This window comes from Gossypium hirsutum, chromosome A06 (genome assembly GCF_007990345.1).
Source record: "Gossypium hirsutum isolate 1008001.06 chromosome A06, Gossypium_hirsutum_v2.1, whole genome shotgun sequence".
NCBI classification, from domain to species: Eukaryota; Viridiplantae; Streptophyta; class Magnoliopsida; order Malvales; family Malvaceae; genus Gossypium; species Gossypium hirsutum.
In genome coordinates, this window is record NC_053429.1 from 81,481,210 (window position 1) to 81,495,115 (window position 13,906).

Sequence of the window (13,906 nt, forward strand, 5' to 3'; positions counted from 1 at the left end):
TGGGCCAATTAGATTTGGGTTGTAATGAACTTTAACTTTGACTTAATAATTATTTTATTTATTCTAGGCCCAGGCCAAAATTGTCCTATTACACCATTCATCATCAAACGACTCCTTTGTCCATCTAGTCTTCCTTGTCCCTCCAAAAATTACTGGAACTACCTCTATGATGAATGCCTAAGCAATAAGTTAAATTGGGCCAATCATACTCATGAAGTACTCATTGAAGGATTTAGGAAATATGTTAATGGACAAAATATTGGTAAAAATTTCGGCTACATAAGTAAATAAATTGGATTGTTGGAGGTTACAATTGGTTGTTTGTTTGATTCTAATGTTTTTAGGCATATTTGATTTTAATGTTCTTGTCTTAACTGAAAAAAAAAATTTATGACTGCTTGGCTGGAGTGGAAAGCCATAAATTTGGCCACTCTGGATTTCCCCTCGAATTAGTGTTTAGGGGAATGATAATGTCAAGAAGTTATTAAGAAGTGAAGGCTCTCTGAAAATCCTACAGATAAAGAAGGAGATAGTTTCATTACAATTAGTAAATAGTACTTAGTTTTGTTATGAAATATGATGCAACACAAAACAATCTTATAGGTTGCTATTTCCATCATGGAAATTGTTGTTAGATTTGTAAAATAAATCTGAAATAAAACTTAATAAACCAGGATCTATCATGTCAAATCATCAAGAATAAAACTAGATGCGGAAGCATACCTGAATCCATGAATTTCTTGAAGTTTTACCGGATCTTGGGGATTTGATCTTCCAAATTAGCACACAAGAAATTCAGAGAATATTTGCTCTCTTTCCTAATGATGGGATATTAGAAAAGATATCTTGTGTGTAATTTGGGGACCATAATCCTAATATTTATAACATTGGCATATTTAGTTCTAATCAAATTCTAGTTAGCCCATCATTAATTAGAATTTGATTAGAAGTTAATTACTAGAGTATCTATACATATTTGACCCATACTTTATTTAATAATTAAAGCCCAATAAAATTTTAACCAAATTAGATCACTTTTAATTTGGGCTAACCTATCATGGTAGTAAATAATAACATGTAATTACCCTTATTATATATGTGATGTCCATATTTTCCAACAATCTCCTACTTGGACCACATATATATATACTAATTACTCTATAATCACATGTCATTATATAACCTTATGAGCTCAAAATTTTACTATCATATCCAAAAGGTATTCTGAACAATCTCGTCCATTAATTATGTTAACATAGAACCAAAGTGACTTTCATCCATCCATGATCACGTATATTAACACAACTAAATGACATAGATCAAGTATGGATGTGTAGCATGGAAATTACATGCAATATGAACTAAACATGTCTATTTCCAATTGGTCCTCCTTAGTGAGATCAAACCTTACCAAAATCAGAGTGTGAATAAACCAAATAAACTTTATTTCTGCAGAAAATAAACTTAATATCTTTAAACTGAAATAACTAAAAATGTGTCTATAACATAAAAGTATTTAAAAGTACAAACTCCCACTAAAACCAAATATTCTTAATGATATTACACCCATATGAGCAATGTGCTCATGAAAAACCTTGGGTGTAGTCCCTTAGTAAGCAGATCCGTAATCATGGAGTTTTTCCTAATATGCTTTATAGACACCTAACAGCTCTGAACTTTTACTTTAACAACAAGGAACTTAAATTCTATGTGTTTTGACTTTGATGTGCTCTTGTTGCTATTGGAATAAAAGGCTGCAATTTGTTTTCACAATTTGCACCTTAGTGACAAAATCTTGTATCCATATTTCATCAAAATCGGAGTCTGTATACCTAATGATCTCTAACTAATTAGACCTCTGATATGCGAGCATGTAATCTTTTGTTCTTTGAAAATACCTTATAACACTCTTGAATGCTATCCAATGGTCCAAACCAAGGTTGGTTAAAATATCTGCCTAACATCCCAATAGTGTATATAATATTCCAATGTATACAAACTTGAACATACATTAGACTTTCCACTGCTAAAATGTAAAAAAAAAACTAATGCATTTTCGTAATCTCAAAAACATTCTTAGGGCATTGATTGAGGCTTTACTTATTATTGACAATCAGTATGTCATTAACATATAAAACCAAAAATAGAACCTTACTCCCACTAAACTTATGGTATATACAATTATCAATAAAATTCATCTCTAAACCAAATGAGATAATCATTTGGTAAAATTTGTAATATTATTGACGAGAAGTTTGCTTAAGCCCATAGATGAAGTTCTTTGCAAATCATTAACTTTGCATCATTAGATACAAAGTTTTCTAATTGCACCATATAAATGTATGATCAATGTTACCATTGAGAAACCATTAACTTAATATTCATCTGATGTAGCTTAATGTCAAAATATTCTACTAAAGCCATTATAACTATTTCTCTAGTGGACCTTTTAAATGACATTCATTCTGGAGGTTGTTGAGTTTGTTCTTCTGGAACAACTACCTCATCTTGAATAAGGAGTTGTTCAATATTGTCTTATTGAGATTCTAGATTCACTTATTAATTAATAATAGGTATGAGAACCTAAACATCATCAAAAGTGGTAGTAGGAACTGAGTTAGAATCCAATTCCTCCTCAAAAGCAATGTCTCTAACCTTATTTCTCCCCCCAAATTCAACATCCTCAAAGAATGTTACAATTATCGTGTCAAAAATATTCCTAATTGTGGGATCATAAAACTCGTAGCCCTTAGATCGCTCAGAATTTCCTTGACCCTTATACTTTATAGACATCAAAGAAGTCAGAAGTGATGTCATTTCAACATTATCGTTTTTAGCAAAATATTTCTCAATTTTGTCAAGGAAACTTTGGCCTGAGTAATCTTTTTAGATTCTTTTCCCCTAAAGGCTTCTAAAATGTTGTACTTCGTGATCATTAGACTCATGCAATTTGAATGATCCCACCTCTCAAACTCCTTTTTAACATAAGGGGTGTTTTCTGCAGTGAGAGGTGCGGGTTGTTCTTCCCTTAGTGCAATGTCTATGTTCATACAACCAAACACTATAAGTAAGTGCCTTTTCCATTCATTGAAATTAGCCCCATTAAGCATGGGTATAAAATTTATATTAGCAGATATTGTGACAATAGAAGATGAATTAGCTGAATATAGAACAAAAAATATGTATCACCCCTATCCCGTAACTGTCGCCGGAATAGGTAAGGGGCATTACCAGACAGACAAAACATTTCAGACCGATTCAGAATCACAGATATCACATAACATTAATACATAGGCAATCATCAACAATCCATCCCTTATGATGGTCTACAAGACCTAAAACATACTTTTAAAGACAGTCAGGACTAAACTGAACACATTCATAAATTTCAGAACTCAAAAAATTTTTCAATTCTGTTAAGGTCACACGTTCGTGTGACCAGGCCGTGTGCCTCAGACGGGCACCAGACACGCCCATGTGATCCAGCCGTGCCAAAATAGAGTATACATACTAACTTTTACACATGACCAACAGACACGGCCGTGTGCCATGACCGTGTGACACTTAGCTGGCTACTGACTTAAGCACACGACCATATGACACGCCCATGTGTCTTAACCGTGTGGTCTTAAGAAGTTGTTGCTTTGCATACACGGCCACAAGGCACACCCGTGCTCCCTGACCGTGTGGCACAATGCAGGCTTGGTTTAAACCAAGTTACCACCCCTTTTTGGGTCATTCCTACAAGCAATATTAAACAACATTTATACCAAAATTTTCAGCCAATTCCATGCTTAAAACATGCTTTATTATAACTAAATCATCATCATTCAATAACCTATTCAAATCCATACCAAAACATATTAAAAATCTTATTACAACATGTCAAAATGCTCATTTCATAACTCACTTATGGCACATTCTAACTCATGCTTAAACTTACCATTTCCTCAACTTGGCATATCTCAAAATGATCACCACATATAACGCCATATAACCATTACAAGCATACACAATTTAGCATCACAAACCATTCACCAAAACTAAGCACAAACATACCATTTGTTAGCCAACTCTCATGGCATAACATATATATACATATCAAAGCTTAAATACATAGACATTCTAGCCTATACATGCCATACTTCAAAATATTTACACTTTCAAAAATACCAAAATGAGTTCGATAGTATGGTGACAATCCTCGCTATCCCCGAGCCTTTAGTAACTACGGTAACTGTAAAACAGACAGAAATCACATAGAGTAAGCTACAAAGAGCTTAGTAAGCCAAATACAATTGGTCTAACTATTAAAGAATTTAAAGTAAAAGTCAATAGTAAGACTTCATAGCCATTTCACAGAGTAATTCATGAGCTTAACCGTGCTCATTTGCTTGTATAGATGTCATGTTTCATTTCCATGATTTTTTACATACTTCGCATTCCTTATTTCACAAAAACAGAGTCTTTCATATTCAAAAATTTAGTACGATAAAAACGTACCTGTACAGATTATACATTTCATATATTCATTCCCATATCTCGTACTCTATCATCAGATGGTTCAGAAATGATACAGATACTCATAAATGGGTACAATGTCGACGTCCCGGACGTGGTATTACATGTAATTCAGTATTGATGCCTCTGTCCTAGACAGAGTCTTACACGAAATCGATACGATACCGATGTCCCAGACATGGTCTTACACTTAAATCTCAAATCGAGGCCTGTGTCCCAGACACGGTCTTACACGATATCTCAGATCAATGTCAACATTCTTTTGAAAACGTACAGAGCTTTTGAGATACTAGCATATTATCGGGTTTACTCGAATTTATTCATCAGGCTCTCAAGGCTGTCCAATACAGATTATAGTTTGTATATGCAGAATTTAGTCAACTTAACACGTAACTGTAATTTGACTTACCTCATACGAATTTCGGACGAAAACGAGTCGATTATTCAACTATTTTAGACTTCCCTCGATCTAATTCCGATTTTCTTTGTTCTTGATCTAATAAAATTTAAATTCAACCATTCAATCATTTATTTCATTCAAAATAATCCATGAACACATATTTAAGGCACTTTACGTTTTAGCCCTTACATTTTCACACTTTGACAATTTAGTCCATTTTTCACAAAATCACAAATATGCTAAATTCACCAAGACTATAGCTTGGCCGAATATGCATTACTTCCATACAAGCCCAAATAACATATTTAATTCACAATTTAGTCCTTCAAAACCTCATTATCACAAATTAACCCAAATAGCTCTATTCTATCAAAAATTCAAGAACAAAGCATGATAATCTCACATATATCTTTCATAATCCATATTAAAACATTACAAAGCTCATATAATCATCAATGGCACATTTCATAATCTTCAACAGAAATAGAAATTCAAACCTGGGTTTTGAAAAACACGAAGCAACGATCACAAAAACGTAGAAATTATTAAAAATCAAGTAAAACTCATACCTTAATCAAGTTCTTCAATGGCCAAATGTTAAAACATAAAAACCTAACTTTTCTTTCTTCAATTTCGGTATGAACAAGATGATAATGGCCATTTTCATGCTTTGTTTTATTTTATTTAACATTATATGCCATTTACCAACTTTGCCCTTATTATTAACATATGAAAATCCACCTACTAATGTCTATACTTGTCCATGCGTTAGTACAATGGTTCAATTGCATCATAAGGACTTCATACTTAAAAAGCCACTTCATATAGGCACTTTATCAATCAGCACACAGCTTTTACATTCTACGCGATTAGGTCCTTTTTGCATAATTAAGCACAGAAACAGACAATTTAAATCACAGAAACTTCGCAAATATAAATTCACATATCACAGACACAGAAATAATATTAAAATATTTTTCAGAATCGTTTACGTGGTCTCGAAACCACTGTTCCGACTAGGGTCAAAATCGGACTACAAAATAAGCTCACATAAATATTTATAAGTAAACAATAAATTCAAGATAATGGCTAATCCCATCTCAAGATACTAAACTCAACATTAATTTCAAGTCTTTAGACAATAATATTAACAGTAAGCGGTACTCTTGTTGTAGCAATCAAACATTGACAATAAATTATGTCAAAGAATTAATTAATCTTTGGACTAACTTATTGCTCACATAAAATACCTTATAATTGTCACACATTTATCACCACATATGTCATTGAAATTCTGCCAAATATTAACTTACCTTTGGGTCAATTAATAAATGCATGAATCACAAAAATATATAATCATCTTAATATTTCAAATAAACTAATTTACACAAAAGAGGTCACTTTGGCGGCATTTTGTTTCAACTAATTTATTTAAAATATTATACATCCTTAATTAAAAGCCAAAATCTGAATTTATTTGTTTCAAAATATTTACCTTAATTTCATCTTTCAATCAAATTAAAAGATTATAATATATATTTATCCCAAAACAACATACAGTGATGTTGGCAAATATAATAATAGCTGAATAAATCAAAATAACCTCACATAAGACTTTAAATTTAAACTAAAATAATTTGAATAAAGGAAAACCTCATATCAAGATATCAGACACTCTATTAATATTCCAGTTTTGGACAAAATATTAACTTGTGAGTGATATCTTGGTGGAGTAATCAAACATTGACAATAAGAACATGTTGAATAATAAATCTTCCTTTAGGCCGATTTATTACTCACATGTAAAACCGAATAATCCTCACATGTTTATCACCATAGTTGCACATGTAATATTATTAACCTTCACCTTTCGAATAGCATATTCAAATATTAAACTAGATTATATTTATAAAACCTTAAAACTTTATTTAAAGAATCAAAACCCAAAAATTTATCAAGAATCTCAAAGATTCAACATAATATATAATTAAAATATCAAATCTATAAAATTAAAAAACAAAAATGAATCAATCCAAAATTAATAAAGAATCAATTCATTCTCAATGATTCAACATGACAAAGCTCGGATGCCACTTGTTAAATTTGTAAAATAAATCTGAAATAAAACTTAATAAACTAGGATCTATCATGTCAAATCATCAAGAATAAATCAAGAAGAAAACTAGATGCGGAAGCATACCTGAATCCATGAATTTCTTGAAGTTTTATCGGATCTTAGGGATTTGATCTTCCAAATTAGCACACAAGAAATTCAGAGAATATCGGCTCTCTCTTTCCTCTTTCCTAATGATGGGATATTAGAAAAGATATATTGTGTGTAATTTGGAGACCATAACCCTAATATTTATAACCTTGGCATATTAGTTCTAATCAAATTCTAATTAACCCATCATTAATTAGAATTTGATTAGAAGTTAATTACTAGAGTATCTACACATATTTGACCCATACTTTATTTAATAATTAAAGCCTAATAAAATTTTAACCAAATTAGATCACTTTTAATTTGGGCTAATCTATCATGATAGTAAATAATAACATGTAATTACCTTTATTATATATGTGATGTCTATGTTTTCCAACAATTGTCCCTCAATCGAAGCTTATTGAACAATCTCTAATGACTAGTTTTGTTGCTAAATGGTTGGCAAATATCTATCATTACATGATCGATATTCCAAATCTTATTACATGGACTTTTAAGGGATACATGTGGTTGGTGTTTTTTTTTTCTTTGTCATAAAAAAAAGATGGTTCAAAGTAAAATGGTTGCTCTCATGGAGTGGAAGGGTAAAGAGAATGTGTTATTTGACAAAAATTAATGCTAAGGTTGCTACTTTGAAGGACTCGTGCATTTAATGAAAGAAAAAAATGTCCATGTGAATCCTATGAAAGGTGAGTAAGAGTACTGAAGGACTCCTTTCGCTCAATTTACCTAAAATTAAATGATATTTTATTAAAGTAGAAAAAGGAGTTAGTGGAAGAGGTGAATACAATGTGCTTGATTGAATCCAACCTTGCTAAAGCCTCAAACACTTCGTAACTTCTTCCACCATGGTTAATGTGTCAGATTCTACTTACTATGCCCCACGAAAATGGAAGTTATGGAGTATAATTATAGAATGAGTTTTAGTTTTTACAATCATATTATATTTTATTCACATGTGATAATATATGATTATATATTATAGGTTTTGGTCTCTTCTATAAATGCGTCAATCATGTATATAATAAAAACTTGATCAAGAAGTCGTGTTCAATAATGAATTTTTCTTTACCATCCCATTTGAGGTGTATGATATAATACAATTAGCGAAATATTAATTCCCTATTATATGAAAACAATAAATTGTACACTACAGCAAAACTGACTTTTAGCGGCGTTTTTGTAGGCCTTTAGCGGCGCTTTTAAGCGCCACTAAAACTATTTGCGGCGTTTTTACAAGCGACGCAAAAAACGCCGCTATAGATGGCGCCACAAAATTTTGAAAGGTCATGGCCTTTAGCGGCACTTTTCCCACAAACGCCGCTAAAAGTCATGAAATTTAAAAATAATAATAATATAAAATAAAATAAAATTCATTATCAAAATATTGAGAAGAATGTCCATAATTTAAATATAAAAATTTTCTATTAAAATTCATTATCAAATTAAAATAAAAATAAAAATATAGAATCAAAACTAAAATAAATAATAAAAATTAGATTAAATATAAATATAGAATCAAAATAATAAAGCACCAAAGTTGTATACTGCCCACTATTATAAGTCACTAAAAGCAAGAAAAACAAAATGACTTAATTCATGGAATTCACGAATGTTAACATCAGACATGAGTTTAAAACTTTGCCTTTGAAAGGATGTTCAAAAAACTTTGCCTTTGAAAGGATGTTCAAAACTAGAATCCACAATAGATCGAAGCAGCTCCAGTTTCAACAGCAAGTTTCTGAATCCCAAACTGTGAATTCCAACATACCCCCTACACCACATAAAAAAGAACATTGCTTTACACTAAAACTAGCAGATTATATTAGAACATTGTTTACCTTAAAAATATGTATAAATTAGAATCAACTAAGGCTAAAATACCTGAGGAAGTGCTTTGTATAAAGCACTGATGCCATCTCCTTCCCATCCTGGATAAATGTGTTCTGCCATGCCATCAAATACAAGATCAGAGACTAAAACAAAACACTAAAAAGTTTATCAAAATTTTGCAATTAAAAACACTATGTCAAACTAAGTTTAATAGCTCCACCAAAATACATCTTTGAAGGAAAGGACACTTTGCTCACAAAATGTCTTTGTTTTTCACTCAAACTAGTAGTTGAAAAGCACATATAATCATAGAACCAGTACCATCCAACCCTCTTCTTAAATGTAATAAAAAGAAATTGAGGATGTTTGGTGCAATTAACTCAAGAAATTTTAAAAAGAGAGGAAGAAGAAGAAGAAATTGCAAAACCTGTAGATTTTGAGCCACCACCCAAGTAACATAAGCCAGGTTGCACTGCAAAAAATTGCATAGCACGGTTTAGTGAATCATGATTGTGAATTCCAAGATAGTTTTACAAATTAGTAAATATACGATATCCTACCATTCTACGTGAAATTCTTTCAACATATCTGTCTATAAGCAACGTTAAAATCTTGCTACAACCAAAGGTAACAAAAATCAGGTCACTCTTCATGCAATCAATTTTTTAGGAATGAACACAACCAATTTTGGCAACAAAAATGACATGAGAGTTATATATACCAAAACATAATAGTAAGAAGGCAGATTCTGATTCGTGTTTCATGCTTGCTTCGCTGCTTGGTAGTATGATTTTCAAAGAAGAGATAGTAGCTGACCTGAACACCAATAAGATACATACCCCAATATCCTGGGTACGATAACAAGTAATCACTTGACAAAATCTTGTATCAAGATGACATGATGCGAAGAGTTACTAATAAAAAGGGACTACATGGACCATAACACCATTTTACTCTTTTTAGATAAAAAAGAACAATTAGTAGCCTATTATTCCGTAGAAAGAAGACAAATCTCCAATGGAAGAAATGGTCCTAAAAATTAATATAGAAATTCTTTTCCTCTTATCATTTTCAATTTCCTTCTAATCAATACAAGCTGTTTTTCAGCTTGATGAGACTTGAATCGAAGATTGACATCAAAATGCAAAGAATACAGTTTTTTTTCTCAAGGGATCTCAAGAATCTTACAGACAACATATCCAATAATAAAGCTGTAGGTGCAAAAAAAATAAAAACACTATGATAAAGCATACACCAATGGGATGGGACATTAGGTACAGTCCTAAATTGTCCTTACCAAATAAGCTAAAAATTCCCTCCTTGTTTCTGCTTATGACTTCCGTACCCCTTTCATTAGAAAGAAGATAAATATTTAGCCCATTAATCAACCAACTTTAGTACCCTGAGAGTTAGAAAGTCAACTTATTGTATAGGACCAATCAAAAAGCAAATACCAGAATATAAAAACAAGCTTCATAAATATGAAAGTATACCAACTAAAATTTCTGAACCAAGAATTCCAGAATATTCTGCGGGAACATTTAAAATGGATGTAAGGATGGATACACCAGCAAGTGTGAAAAAGAAATTCCAGCAAGTGCTTCGTGCTTGCCGTGAAGTAACTGCATTCATTAGCACAAAGGAGCCAACTCCAAGGTCCATCTAAAAAAATTATGCAAGGTTCAAAAACATTAATATGATAAAATATTTGGGATTGATATTTTGCAGGATAAAAACATAAAAGTTTACTGAAAATACAAACAAATTCAATAAGTTTTGAGATATTGGTAGGACAAGTTCAGAAGTTTTCAAAGTGAATGAATGTAGACATCCACTTCTCATACATAATAATCTTTCTGAAAGGATGTAAAGACCCCTTATGAGAACAACAATAACAAAAATATTATGTACGAGGGTATAGGATTAAATGTTAACATGGGTTTTACCTCTAAAAAGCTGTAAATTTACCTACTTAAATTATTAGCAAAAAGAAATAATATGCATGAAGATGAAAAGAAAAATATTAACGACCTTGATAATATCTTACCAAGCTAGTCACGTAAGTCTCTGTCTTAGCATATTCTCTAGGATATATTCTGAAGTCAACAGCCAAGATACACAAGCATGTGATAAACATCTGCAAAATTTTCCCACTGAAAATTTATTACAAATTAAACAATGTACCAACAGCCAAGATACACAAGTAAGTGACAAAAAATATCAATAAATTCCCACTGAAAATCTATCACAAATTCAAAAAGGTACATTAAGCAAAGATAGTAATTTCAAAAGAAACCAATTTGCATAATATACAAGCAGGTAAGACACTATACCGTAACAACCCTATAAGATGATATGGTTGCCCTTGAAGCATTAGGTCCTTCCATGTAAGGCAAAGAGTAAGTTCTGCATTAGAAGGCTTTGAGTTAATATCCTTTTACATCAACAACACAGTTCTCTGTAGAATAATGAGTAATGATTGAAGAAATAACGCATATATGAAACTTTCATCAAGTTCTACCTTTTGACTGCAGTAAAGAGGATCAGCAAGAACAATAACCTAATCATGCATATGTATACCCACTCTACTAGAACCTATTACACCAATAACTCTTTTATCAAACAACAAAAATCAAATTTGGGGATTCCAACAAAATCTTTAGAATGCGAACTGGGAGTACTTACATTGAAAATTAAAAGTGTGGGTAGAACAATGAAGACATAATCCAAAGCTACCTGAGGCTAGGTAAGACTTTAAACTCCTACAAGTATCTGCTCAAACAGATTCAATGATAAGCACTCATGAATTCTACAAAGCCATATAAATTTTGAATTTCTGATCTTTATTGTTTTATTAAAGGTGAAAATATGTCAACAATTGCTATAATTTTGCAAAGTTTAAGATTTAGGGTGTGTTTGACAAACCGTTAAACTTTTTTTAATTTTATTATAGGGTTTACTAATTCCGCAAACAATTTTCTAATATAAATTTAGTTCTTAAAAAAATCAAAACTTAATATTTCAGCTTATCAAACAACACCTTACTCTTGCACTTAAAAGTTAAAAAATACTTTTCTCAAAAAAGGAAAAATACTTAATATTTGGCCTTGATTAAAAATTTAAGAACAAAGTTTCTACAATAAATCATTTCAATTAGAGACAAAGAAATCGATAACTTTACCATTCACTGTCTAAGAGCAGAAAGTGTGCCGCAAAAGCATTAGAAGCTGAATATAAAATTGAAAAGAAATTTTAAAAAATAACACACATTTATTTGAGAGATAAAACAAATTAAAATGAAATTGAAGTGTCCATAAACTTACAGCTACATTATTCAAAAGAGCAGAGACTTCAAGCATGGAAGATCCAGGCAAATTGCTCACGAATCTGTAGGTTATAGTATTCTAATCAATAGGATTTGCAATTAGAAGATTAAATTAAAAAATTGGGAAATTTGAGAAGAAAAAGAAAAAGAGATTAACTAACTGTTCTCTGAGGTGCTTGTTGGGATTCAAAGATCTTGGGAAGGAATCCATTGACGAAGAGTTTGAAAACGCAGTTGTGAATTTATTACAGAAGATCAGAGCTAAGCAAGTAAAACAGGAAAAAAATGGAGAAACTAGAATCAAGTTTCTATAATCTAAACACAAAAAAATTTAAAAAAAAATTGCAGAAGCAAGCGTAAATTCTCCCACCTTTTAGCCAAACACCATTTTTCTCCTTGAATGGGTCAAAAGCCGAAAACCTAGAAGCCAAAGGATAATTAAAAATCTTCAATTTAAAAGCATTTTTAAACCTAAAGAAGGCAATGGATTTATTGTTCAGACTCTTAAGATATCTATTTTGTTTTTGTTGTGGAGGGAGACGAACGTGTAGCCGAATAGCAGAAGCCCAATAGACACAACCCCACCTTCAACGCCGCCGTCTAGTTCACTGCCATCTCGTCTATCTCAGAGTATAACTGGAAACCAAATCAAGACTGAAGCAATTTGACGCCAAATCAAGACTGCCATCTTAGTTTCTTGATTGAAAAGAGCAACGGAGGGGTGAGATTGGGGGGTGTTTTGAGGATACTAATTTTAGGGGAAAAAATTAGGCGTTTCAGAGGGGAAAAATTTAGGGATAAAACCGCATATTTTTTTAAGTGAAATAATTTTTGAGGCGTTTTTATAAAAAAGGCAGTTATTGTTAAATTTTTAGGGACGCCACAAAATATTATTTTATTTTAAATAAAACGATTCTGTTTTGTTATGCTAAATATATTGTTAAATTATTTCTCTATTAAAAATTATTAGTTAAGTAATTTTATAAAATATTTTTTATTACTATTTTTTATAAATTGGTTTTTATAAATTAAAAAATTAAGTATTCTGAAAATAAATATAGTATATTTTACTAAGAAAACAAATAATTAAATAGCTGTAATTAATTATTAAGTTAGAATTATCCAATGTAAGCAATCAATCTCTTACATATTAAATTTCTATTAAAGATTGAGACGTTAATCATAATTTTATATTATTCTTTTCCGATCTAATCTCCATTTCATTAGAGATATTTCTTCCTAACTAAAATATAATTATTTTGCTAGATGTTCGGTGTGGAATGATTTTAGTTTTTGTATTTTATTTTTATTTGTTATAATTCGGTCCTATCCAAAATAGATAGTTACCTATCCATATCAATCTGTTATTTTTTTATTTATTTATCAATGTTTTTTAAATCTAATATTTAAATATATCAAATGGTTTAGATTAATATATCAAATGTTTTTTTTTTATTTTTAATGTTATTTATTTATTTATCAATGATTATTTTACTTTACAAATTCAAAACATCCATTGTTTCGAATCGAGTTTTAAATAAAATTAATTGTAATTTTATAATTTATATCAATTTGAGTGCAATAATTGTTTGTCTATATA

At 30.8% G+C, this 13,906-nt stretch overlaps 1 pseudogene; it reads right to left on the bottom strand.

Moving 5' to 3' along the window:
• Window positions 1–8,625: 8,625 nt before the first annotated feature.
• Window positions 8,626–13,138, bottom strand: LOC121203201 (uncharacterized protein At4g17910-like; annotated as a pseudogene).
• Between the last annotated feature and the right edge of the window lie 768 nt (window positions 13,139–13,906).